The sequence below is a fragment of the Lycium barbarum genome, chromosome 6 (genome assembly GCF_019175385.1).
Source record: "Lycium barbarum isolate Lr01 chromosome 6, ASM1917538v2, whole genome shotgun sequence".
In the NCBI taxonomy this organism is placed as follows: Eukaryota; Viridiplantae; Streptophyta; class Magnoliopsida; order Solanales; family Solanaceae; genus Lycium; species Lycium barbarum.
In genome coordinates this window covers 48,424,204-48,436,507 of record NC_083342.1, presented here as the reverse complement: position 1 = coordinate 48,436,507, position 12,304 = coordinate 48,424,204, and the positions used below count along the sequence as shown (strand labels likewise).

At 41.1% G+C, this 12,304-nt stretch overlaps 1 long non-coding RNA gene across 1 annotated transcript in view; it reads right to left on the bottom strand.

Moving 5' to 3' along the window:
- The window catches only part of LOC132599708 (uncharacterized), a 32,758-nt gene extending 21,966 nt beyond the window's left edge, over positions 1 to 10,792 (bottom strand). The window contains exon 1 of the long non-coding RNA XR_009566955.1: positions 10,601 to 10,792. This is a non-coding gene — a long non-coding RNA (uncharacterized LOC132599708). The remainder of the gene's footprint in view (positions 1 to 10,600) is intronic.
- Between the last annotated feature and the right edge of the window lie 1,512 nt (positions 10,793 to 12,304).

The window sequence follows — 12,304 nt, the reverse complement described above, 5'->3', positions numbered from 1 at the left end:
GGGTGTGTCTACGAGCCGTGTCTAGTAGAGTCTTGGTTATGGGTGTGTTGCGCGCCACACTTATGAACAAGAAGTTGCGGACATTTTAGGAATAAATGACCTTCCTTCTTCATAAGAATCGTGCGATAGAGCCATGATGTAAGAAATTCTTGTTCCTTAATCGTGTGTTGTGTATTTCAGAGATGCCCAAAAAGGGAAAGACTACGGAAGCCCAAAAGGGCAAGGCGATGGCAGAAAAGCGGGCTGAAAGAGCACCGCCACCGGTAGTAGAGGAAAGTGAGTCCCAGAGTGCGGCCCAATCCCAGTCTTCCCAGACAGTGCCGGTTACTGAGGAGCGTGAGGGAGCTCCAGTTCCTCCCCCGGATGCTTCAAGCCAAGATGTCAAAGAGGCCATACAATTGCTTACACAGTTGGTCGCTGCTCAGAGTCAGCGGCAAGCTACGAGGCAGGGTAACAGGGCTGTTAGTGCAAGGGCCCGTGATTTCATTACTTTAAACCCTCCGGAGTTCTTTGGGTCAAAGCCGGAGGAGGATCCTCAGGACTTCATTGATGGTATGTTGAGGACGCTCCGATTGATACACGCTTCAGACACCGAGTCGGTAGAGTAAGCGTCATATAGATTGAGAGATGTCTCGGTCCAATGGTATACGGTTTGGATGGCTTCACGGGGAGCCAATGCACCTCCCCCGGTATGGAAAACGTTTGTTGATGCTTTTCTCCGTCATTATATGCCTCCAGAAGTTCGGCGAGCTAGGGCCGATAAATTCTTAAATTTGAGGCAAGGCAGTATAAGTTCCATAGAGTATAGCCTCCGTTTTAACTCTTTGGCCAGGTATGCTTCGGCCATGGTAGCAAATATGGGCGACAGGGTACATCAATTCGTAAAGGGCCTAGGGCCACATTTGATGGACAAATGCTTGACTGCGTCCCTTCAGGACGGTATGGATATTGCACGCATTCAGGCACATGCTCAGAACTTAGAGGAAGGCCTACAACAGCGAAGAAGGGAGCGTGAGCAAGATCGGGGACATAGCAAGAGGGCCAGATCTTCGGGCCCAATGAGTGAGTCCAGAGGCGGACACAGGCAACAGTTCCCTAGACATTCAGGCTATTCTATGCCCAGTGCACCTCCACGGTTTTCAGGCCAGAGCCTTGATAGATCTACTCATCCCGGGCCGAGTCAGAGCTATTCGGGGTCCTAGTTTAGAGGTGATTCAAGCAAGTCAAGGCCACCTATACCACGATGTTCCCAGTGTGGGAAGTCGCATTGGGGTCAATGCCGATTGGGTTCAGATGTTTGCTATTCATGTGGTCGACCAGGCCATATTATGCGTGATTGCCCCTCAGTACATGGTAGAGGTAGGACCCAACCATCAGGGTCGATAGCCGGATCTTCGGCATCTGTACGCCCTACGGGGCCAGGTTCACATGCGCCAGTCGGCCATGGTAGAGGCAGAGGGAGAGTCCCCAGTACTAGCGGTCCTCAGCACCGTATTTATGCTTTGGCTGGACGCCAAGATCTTGAGTCTTCACCTGACGTAGTCACAGGTATGTTATCGGTATTCTCTCATAATGTATATGCTTTGATTGATCCGGGCTCCACCTTATCCTATGTTACTCCTTATATTGCGGGTCAATTTATAGTCGAGCCAGAGTCGATCAAACCTTTTGAGGTGTCTACACCCGTGGGTGAATCGGTAATAGCTAGCCGAGTATATAGAGACTGTGTAGTTATGATTTGTGACTGTCGTACCATGATTGATTTGCATGAGCTAGAAATGGCAGATTATGACGTCATTATGAGCATGGATTGGTTGGCTTCTTGTTATGCCAATGTTGATTGTAGAATGAAGATGGTTCGTTTCCAATTCCCGGGAGAACCAGTCCTAGAGTGGAAAGGGAATACGGCATCACCAAAGGGTAAGTTTATTTCCTATCTAAAGGCAAGGAAGATGATCACGAAAGGATGTATTTATCATCTAGTGCGAGTTCAAGATATAGAAGCTGAATCGCCGACTCTTCAGTCAGTTTCCGTAGTGAATGAATTTTCGGATGTGTTCCCGGAAGAGCTTCCAGGCCTTCCTCCCGAGCGGGAGATTTACTTTGCTATTGATGTGTTGCCAAACACTAAACCTATATCTATTCCTCCTTATAGAATGGCACCCGCTGAACTAAAAGAATTGAAAGAGCAATTGAAAGACTTGCTTGGTAAAGGCTTCATTAGGCCTAGTTCATCCCCATGGGGAGCGCCCGTATTGTTTGTCTGAAAGAAAGATGGCTCTTTGAGAATGTGTATCGATTGCTGGCAATTGAATAAGGTGATGATTAAGAATAAATATCCTCTCCCGAGGATTGATGATTTATTTGATCAATTGCAAGGTGCCAAATGGTTTTCAAAGATTGATTTGAGGTCAGGGTATCATCAAGTGAGAGTTAGGGAAAAAGATATCCCTAAGACAGCTTTTAGAACAAGATATGGTCTTTTTGAATTCCGGGTAATGTCATTTAGGCTAACTAATGCGCCAGCAGTATTTATGGATTTGATGAATAATGTGTTCAGACCCTTCCTGGATTTATTTGTGATAGTATTTATCGATGACATCTTGGTGTATTCTAGATCCGAGGCGGAGCATGCGGATCATTTGCGTACTGTCCTTGGAGTTCTTCGAACTCGAGAGTTATTTGCAAAGTTTTCCAAATGCGAGTTTTGGTTGAACTCGGTAGCATTTTTAGGGCATATCGTTGCAGCCGATGGCATTCGAGTGGATAGCCAAAAGATTGAGGCCGTGAAGACTTGGCCAAGGCCCACAACTCCTACGGAAGTTCATAGCTTTCTGGGCTTAGCAGGTTATTATCGAAGATTTGTTGAAGGTTTTTCTTCTATTTCTGCACCACTCACAAAGTTGACCCAGAAATCGGCAAAGTTTCAATGGACAGATGTTTGTGAACGTAGTTTCCAAGAGTTAAAGGGTAGATTGACTTCTGCCCCAGTTCTGACTTTTCCAGAGGGATTGGAAGGATATGTCATTTATTATGATGCTTCAGGCGTTGGGCTAGGCTGTGTATTGATGCAACGTGGCAAAGTGATTGCGTATGCTTCAAGGCAATTGCGAAAACATGAGCAGAATTATCCTACCCATGATCTAGAATTGGCCGCGGTGGTTCATGCATTAAAGATATGGAGACATTACTTATATGGTGTCCACGTGGATATTTATACAGATCATAAGAGTCTTCAATACATCTTCAAGCAGAAAGAGTTAAATTTGCAGCAACGACGATGGTTGGAATTGCTGAAAGATTACGATGTTGATATTTTGTATCACCCCGGAAAGGCAAATGTTATAGCTGATGCTCTTAGCCGTAGGTCGATGGGAAGTCTAAGTGATGTACGACCAGAAAAGAAAGAGATGGCCCGTGAACTGCAACAGTTAGCTAGCCTAAGAGTCCGAGTGGTGGACTCAGGTAGCAGCAGAGCTACTATTTAGAATTCGGCAGTCTCGTCGCTAGTAGCGGAAGTGAAAGAGCGACAATATGAGGATCCCATGCTAATGCAGTACAGAGATACACTCCCTCAGGAGGATGAGTCATTCTTTGATATTTCAGGAGACGGAGTTCTCCGATGTAGAGGCAGATTATGTGTCCCTGATATGGCAAGTCTACGCCACCAGATTTTGAGAGAAGCTCATTGTTCCCGTTACTCCGTTCACCCCGGAGCGATGAAGATGTATCACGATCTTAAGTCCATATACTGGTGGAATGGAATGAAGAAAAATATAGCGGAATTTGTAGCCCAATGTCCTAACTGTCAACAAGTGAAAATAGAGCACCAAAAGCCGGGCGGATTGCTACAAGCTATAGAAATCCCAACTTGGAAGTGGGAAGTGGGAAGTGATTAATATGGATTTCATTACGGGGTTACCTCGTTCTCGACGTAAGTATGACTCTATATGGGTGATTGTGGATAGACTCACAAAGTCAGCCCATTTCTTACCGGTCAGAACGACCTATGCGGCAGAAGATTATGCAAGGCTTTACCTTAAGGAGAGAGTGAGACTCCATGGTGTTCCAGTATCTATCATCTCCGATAGAGGGACTCAGTTTACAGCTAAATTTTGGGAGTTTTTCCAAGAGGGTTTAGGGACCCGAGTTAGCCTTAGCACGGCATTTCATCCACAGACCGATGGACAAGCTGAACGTACTATTCAGACTCTTGAAGATATGTTACGGGCATGTATGATAGATTTTGGAGGAAATTGGGATGATCATTTGCCACTCATTGAATTTTCTTACAACAACAGTTATCATTCCAGTATTCAGATGGCACCGTATGAAGCTTTATATGGGCGAAAGTGTAGATCCCCAATCAGGTGGTTTGAAACTGGAGAAACTAAGTTAATAGGGCCAGACTTGGTCCAGCAAGCTATAGAGAAAGTTAAACTCATACAAGATCAGTTGTTAGCAGCCCAAAGTCGTCAAGAGTCCTATGCGGATAATCGTCGAAGGGACTTAGAGTTCGCAGTGAAAGATTGGGTGTTCTTGAAAGTGTCGCCGATGAAGGGCGTTATGAGATTTGGCAAAAAGGGGAAACTTAGTCTCCGGTATATTGGGCCATATGAGATTGTACGAAAGATAGGCAAAGTGGCATATGAGTTAGATCTACCACCCGAGTTGGAGTCAGTCCATCCAGTATTCCACGTCTCGATGCTTCGAAAATGTGTCGGAGATCCTACGAGGATCGTCCCAGTAAATGATGTTCAAGTGACAGAAAAGTTGTCTTACGAAGAAATACCCATTGCCATATTAGATAGGCAAGTACGGAGGCTTAGAAACAAAGAAGTGGCCTCAGTTAAGGTTCTATGGAGAAGCAGTAAACGAGAGGAAATGACGTGGGAAGCGGAAGAAAGTATGCGATCCAAATACCCACATTTATTTCAGCCCTTGGAAGAGGTACAAGATGAAACGTCAAGATCATAAGGTATGCCTGTTTTCCTTTTATGCTTTTAGGTCGTGTGTGGCCAAATTTTTATGCAATTATGTTGTGGCCCTGTGAGGCATCGATATTATGGGTTGTGGTGGCTGGATGGTAGTGCCATATTATAGGGGAAACTCTGGTAAAAATTTTATAGAATCCCCGAAGACTTTAACATTCGAGGACGAATGTTCTTAAGGGGGGGGGGGGGGGGGGGGGGGGGGGGGGGGGGGGGGAGAATGTTACACCTCGGAAATTTTTTCTGTTGGTATGAAAGTGAATGAACTAGTGATGAATATGAGTGCATGATGTCCATGAGCAAGAAATGACATTTGATGACCTTAGGCGAGATTGCAAAGGTATCCGATGTGAAATGAGAAAGTTGGCTAAGTTAAGATGAGATATAAGGGGACCAATGCATGTGCATGGACGTGGGTGATTAAAATGAGAAGTCTAAGAAATATGGGAAGTTGCAGATTTGCAACTACCCAGTGGTCTAAAGTGCTAGGACGGACCGTAAATTGGTATACGGTCCCTAAACTAGCAGGTCGTAAATTGGCATGCAAAACTTCAACTTTCTGCCAGTTGAGGAAATGGCTAAATACGACCTGGAGGACGGACCGTAAAGTGATTTACGGCCCGTAAACCATGGTCGTAAATCACCATGTTGCAGCCTTAAGTTTCTGGTTCTGAATATGGTTAAAGACGACCACGAAGGACGGTCCGTAAACTGGAATACGGACCGTAAACCCCCATGGACGATCACTGTGCACTTCCGTTCAGATTTTGCAAGTCATTAAATAAAGGGACCAACACTTGTTTTATTTCATTTCAACATTACACCACTTCTCTCTAAAACATCTCTCTACATTTATTATCCAAGTTTTCAAGGATCATAAGTCATCAACAACATAAAACGAAGTGAATCAAGAGTGAGAACATCATCAAAGGTCATCCAAGTCAAGAAATCCAAACGGAGAAAAACTAGGGTTTTGCTCAAAGTGGAGTATTATCAACTAAAGCTTGTTCCTACAACTTCTAAGGTAAGATTCATGATATTTATATGATGTTTAAGATATTGGAGAGTTGAAATGCATGGATGGTAGAAAATATGGTCAACTAGGTCATGAATGATGAATAGTGACATTTTGAGGAATACTTTGAATTGAATCATGAATGTTGTTGCGTTGTGATATGAATGTGTTATAAATGGTATTAAAGATCATGAACTAGACACTTTAGACGGATAGACGAAGTTGGGTGTTATGACCTTGAATATGGATGAATTAGAAGCAAGTTGAGAAATCTAGATAATGTGGATAATGTGAATGACTAATGGCCATTGTGATGATATTAATGAAGGTAGAAACGCTAAAATTGGAAGGGGACGTGCAAGCGTAGAATAGTCCGACGAAAAGGTATGTAAGGAAAATCCTTCTTTCATAAGGCATGGTTTCTTGGTCAAATCCCTAATTCCTCTATATGAGTATGTTGTTTCGAAATGATTGATATTCCGAGCTCATAAGCTCACGATCCTTGATATGTGCTACGATTGTACTACGCACCTCATACGACGAGTAAGCCCATGATATAGAAGTAGCGATAATTATGACGATAGTAACGATGATGATATTAATAATGATGCTAAAGGTGCCTACGGGCTATTATACTTATATGTGCCTATGAAAGACTATAATGAAACCCCAAGCTTATGACGCCGGGTAGAATATATGTATATGAATATGTATAAAGTATGTATACGATTACGAAATGCGCGCACACCTCTGCAGATGGTATGGATAACCCTGAAGCCTTGGTAGGGCCAGGTATGAGTAACCTTGAGCCTTGGTTGGCCAAGTATGTATAAAACACCGATCCTATGAGGTCGGGTATGCTATGTAAAATGCTATGTATATGAAATGACTAAGTATATAATATGAATATGAATGTGATAAGACTATGTATGAGAATATGACTAAGGACATGTATACGAATATGAGCACGAGTATGGTACGAGTGCTATTATGGAATACGGATGATGATGTAGGTGTACGAATACGTATGAAAAATAGGAAGCACCTATGAAAGGCCAGTAAGTGTAATGATGATGGTGTTATTGTCTCCCCTCCTACGCTATTTCATATGTTGTTCCTTATGCTTATATATATCGATGCTGATCATACTTTACATACTCAGTACATTCTTCGTACTGACGTCCTTTTGTTTGTGGACGTTGCGTTATGCCCGGAGGTGCACTGGGAGACAGACTTGATCCATAGCTGCTTATCCAGAGATTACATAGCAGAACTCTATTTCTTCCGGAGTCATAGCTTTTGGGTATTCATTCATTTGTGTATATAAATATGGGCATAGCGGGGTCCTGTCCCGCTCATGTGATATGTTATACTCTTCTTAGAGACTCGTAGTCACGTGTATGTGTTTGGATATGTCTGGCCTTGTCGGACTATGTTTTGTATATCATTTTGTCGGCCACGTTGGCCCATGTACATTGATGTGGCATAGATACCTATGATGATATATTTGTGTTGTTGTCCAAATGGGACTAGTTGACGAATGAATGAAAATACATGTATAATTATGTGGCTCACCTAGATGTAAGCATAAGAGTAAGATAAGAGGGTGCCCGGGTGGGCTAGCACCGGGTGCTCGTCGCGGCCCCGAGTCGGGTCGTGATAGCAAATTTGTCTGGATCTAGTTCAGCAGACCGGCCTTTTCCTGGCGGCTGTGTGCTTTTCCCTGGATTTTGACAATGTGTAGATATTCTTGTGGAAATTTAGATGAATGTCCCTCTTGGCTTGTTCGTATGAATGGCCTTCTTGGTTGTTCGTATGACTGGCCCTCTTGGTAAAATAAATGAATGACCCTCTTGGCTTGTTTGTATGAATGGCCCTCTTGGCTTGTTTGTATGAACGGCCCACTTGGCTTGTTTTTATGAATATCCCTCTTGGCTGTTTGTATGAATGGCCCTCTTGGGGACTTTAAATGAATGGCCCTCTTGGAAACTTTAAATGAAAGAATTAAAAGGAATTAAAAGACGACAGATATGGCCCTTTCGGCTGGATGATCTTTCTTTCGTCCGTAGTGTGGGCTGTGACCCTCATGGTCGGATATGCTGCGTTGTTTTTTTCATGATCCTTCTGGTTAAATATGTCTCTACGCTCTTTTATGTGACCCTTTTGGCCTGATATGCCTTTATCATTTGCTCTTTAGCGACCTTTTTGGTTAGATGCATCCTTATTATCCATTTCTGCTGTGAACCTTTTGATCTCTCTCCTCCATTTGGGCTCTTGCCTTTGCTTTGCGGTGGATAAGTTGGTCGTTGGTGTATCCGCTGTCCTGTAAAGGGAAAATCTACATCCATAGAAAAAATTGTGAGTTTCCTAAGAGGCCAATTAGCATCGTTGTCCTTCTGTCCGGTGTCTCCTCTCGAGGCTCCTTATAACCAATCATTTAGGTCCGCCTCTTGAATAATCCTTAGTGAAGGGATTTCTACTTCTACGGGTATGACCGCTTCTATACCGTAGACAAGGAGATATGGGGTTGCCCTGGTCGAAGCTTTGGTCGTTGTTTTACATCCCAACAGAGCATAAGGCAGTTGCTCTTGCCAATTCTTGTAGTTGTCGACCATCTTCCTCAAAATCCTTTGATGTTCTTATTGGCAGCTTCAACGGCTCCATTCATCTGTGGCCGATAGACGGTAGAGTTCCTGTGAGTGATTTTAAATTATTCACTGATGTCTTTCATGAATACAGGACCCAAATCCTACCCAAGTGAGACCAAACATGACACTCAGTTCAGTTAATGGCACATAATGCTCTCTTTTTTATTTTAAAGCAACCTTAACAGTTTCTCTAGGCTCTTATCAACTCCTAATGGGCCCTTGACACCACCATTATCTTATTAGTGATCCTAAGTTTCAGCTTCACTATGGATTGCCCTGTTCTGCTCTAGATGTCACCTCCTTTAAAGTAGCCTTTTAATGCACAATACACCATTACTCAGATTCATTTTACCATCTTTAATACACTGAAACAGACCTGGGGAGATTTCAGACTCACAAAAATATGGGCAAACACAACTTCCAACACTTTGGCCAATTTCCATTAGACTTCTTATAGATGAATTTACTACTTCTAAGCTTGCTTTCAACCTAGTCAAGATATTTCCTAGACTTTATCCCAATCACGGTCTCATATCAATTTGTTGATAATCAGGCAAAGCATACAAGGAGCCTGTTTGGATGGGCTTATGCCTATAAGCGGTTTGCAGCTTATAAGCTAAAAAAAATAAGTTGGGGTAGTCTAACTTATTTTTTTTGGCTTATAAGCTGTTTTCAGCTTATAAGCTGCTTTAGATAAGCTAAGTCAAATGGGCCCAATTATTTTTTTGAGCTTATTTTAAGCACAAAATGACTTTAAGCTGGCCAGCCAAACACTCAAAAAAGCTAAAAACAGCTTATAAGCAACTTATAAGTCAATCCAAACGGGCTCAAGGTCTCAAAAAGGGCTCAGTAAGGAAAAGTTACATTTTTATTCAGAAATGTGAAACAATTACTTCAGAGTCTCAAAAATAAACACTGTAGCATTATAAATGTTCCATTATATGGAGCAGGATTTACATTAGCCTAAAAACTTCATCAAACTATCATAAATCCTATGATTCTGTTCTTATCAGACTCAAGCCTTAGGCATCAAGAAAAGTGACCTTCAACATTCATAACCACACCAAACCTACTACAGGATATTCATACAGTTTACTCTAGGATATTTAAACATTCATTGCATTGCTTAGGCATACACATTCAAACCTTTCCAAGAGAGACCATTTGCCAATGCCAGACATGATTGAAAAGGCAACAAGTAACACTCTATATCTATATCATAACCAAAGTTCCTTTTAAAGCATAACCTTAACTAAATCATGGGAAAACCAGCAACCAAACATCATTAACAAACTATTAATATGTAAACTAATTACAAAAATAAAGAAAGAGGATAGAGCATAACCTTTTGTAGGGTAGCCTGATTAAAAACGAATTTGAAAGCTTTTAAGTGCTTCCAAATCTCACGACCCAGCCTCATAGACCACACGAAAGAAAAAATGATTTTTTTTTTACTCAAGAAAAAGACTTCACAAATAGTGCAGCCTTAAAATTTTACTGAAAGAGGCTTAATGTTTGACATTCGCCTCTTTTTAGATTCCTTTAAACCTTTCTAACTCTTGAAAACCTTTCAAAAAATTTAAACTTGAAGAATTAATCAGATTTTTCTCTCAAAATCCCTTTTCTTCTCTTTCTATTTTTTCGACCTTTTTCCAGACTTTTTCAAACTTGTTTTTGCAAAGGGGTTGGGGTTCTATTTATATAACCCCTTAAATCGCCTAAATCTCTCAAAACAAACGATGTGGGACAAAATGCAATCACAAAAAAATGCTTTTCAAATAACAGATCTACGCTTCACACGATTTCTCAGACATGTGGATGGTCAGATTTGAACCCTATCTGGTTCGATCCGACCTTTTCCAACTCGACCAATAAGATTTAAGCATAGTACAACAATAATCTTAGCATAATAAAGCAAAGAGAAGAAAGAAAATTGAATTTATTACCATGTTCGCGTCTTGAAATCACGAATTCGGGTATGATATTTAATGCTTTCACCAAAATGGACATGGTAAAGCTGCATGCGACTACCAATTCTATGAAATTTTTCCATTTTTGGCATAAAGATAGAAAATTTTTGTAGGCGGCGCTAGGGTTTAGCAAAGAAAAGGGCAGGGAGAGAAGGGGGAGGCGGAAGGTTTTTCTGAAAAGGTGGGAAATAGGGAAATGGGGGGTATACCCCACTTTAAATGCTCCTCTCTCTTATTCCTTTTTTAAAGGGGTTTGGGCCGGGTCACAGCAGCCTGGTTTGGGCTGTACCCGATCCAGCTATATAATAAGAGGCCCAGCATGTTTTTTGGTATACATATATATGTATACTAGTACACGCATGTACATATAATATTAAAGGGTTAAAACTAGTAATATATTAATTAGGCAAATTTAGAACGTATTTATTTTATCTCATAAAAATAGTGTAACAATGGGCCAAATTACATTAATGGGCCCAAAATTGTGAACAGGGCCCATAAGGAAATCTGACCCAGCTGATCATTTCAATTATGGCCAATTTTGGCCCTAATTGATTTTAATTCAGCTGGTCACTTCAATTATGGCCATACTTGGCCTAACTAGCAAGTTTTAATAAAAATAAAAACTGGTTATTTCAAGTGAAAACATTAGTAGGCTAAATTTTGCAAACTAACTCTAATTTCTTTAAATCATGACCTGATTAATTAAATTGTGGCCACAAGAAAAATAATTATACAAAAGGATCAATTTTGCCATAATTATCACTTAATTAATTAATTAGCCTAACAAAAATATTTTTGGGCAATTATGCCAATTTTTATAAAAATCAAAGGTTTCAAAGGATTAAATGATTAACTACTTAAATTATTTAAATTACTCAAACCCCCCATGGATTTAAAAGGAAAATATTTGCAAAATTTTGATTTATTGATAATTCAAGATAGCTAAATAAATGAAAATCTCGTTTCTTTTCCCCTCCTTTAATTAATTAATTAATTTTGACAAAATCTCATAAAATATTCTAACAGTACTCATTAATTTCGAAATAAATTTATGATGCATAGAAATCCCTTTTATTATATTTAAGTGAAAGAAATATCGACCAGGACAATTCATAAAAATCATTTAAGGTTTTCTAAATGCCCAGTTCGTTTTATTCATTATATGGGGACTCTAAGTGTTTAAATTAAATTACGGGAGGTCAAAAATTAGGTGTCAACAACTTCCCCTTCGGTGTTCGGGGATGGCGGGACCATCCCTGAGCAACAAAATTTGACTAACCCTAATTTTTGACTGAGCTGGTTCTTTGTACTCTCTGTTTCTATGCAATTTTCACATACGTCACTGTACCCTAGTCTCCGGGTTTCCTCCATATCTCAGGTCATATGAGAAATCAGGCCACTTGTTGTTGGACTCAATTAAAGACCTTCAAGTGATTTGGAGAAAACTATCCGGCGATCCCAATATTGGGGTTAGGTCTATCCGAGAAACTTAGAATGTGACTGACTCTCGGGGCTTGATTTTGTCTACATATCCCCAATTTCTGGGAATCAGGTCACTCGTAGTTCAACCCGCTGGAGAAGAATATGTCCCTTAGGCAGGCATACTTTCAGATTTCCTGGTGTGTATCCGACCGGTCGCGGCTTTGTTTTTCTTCAGAAAATAAGACAAGATAGGTT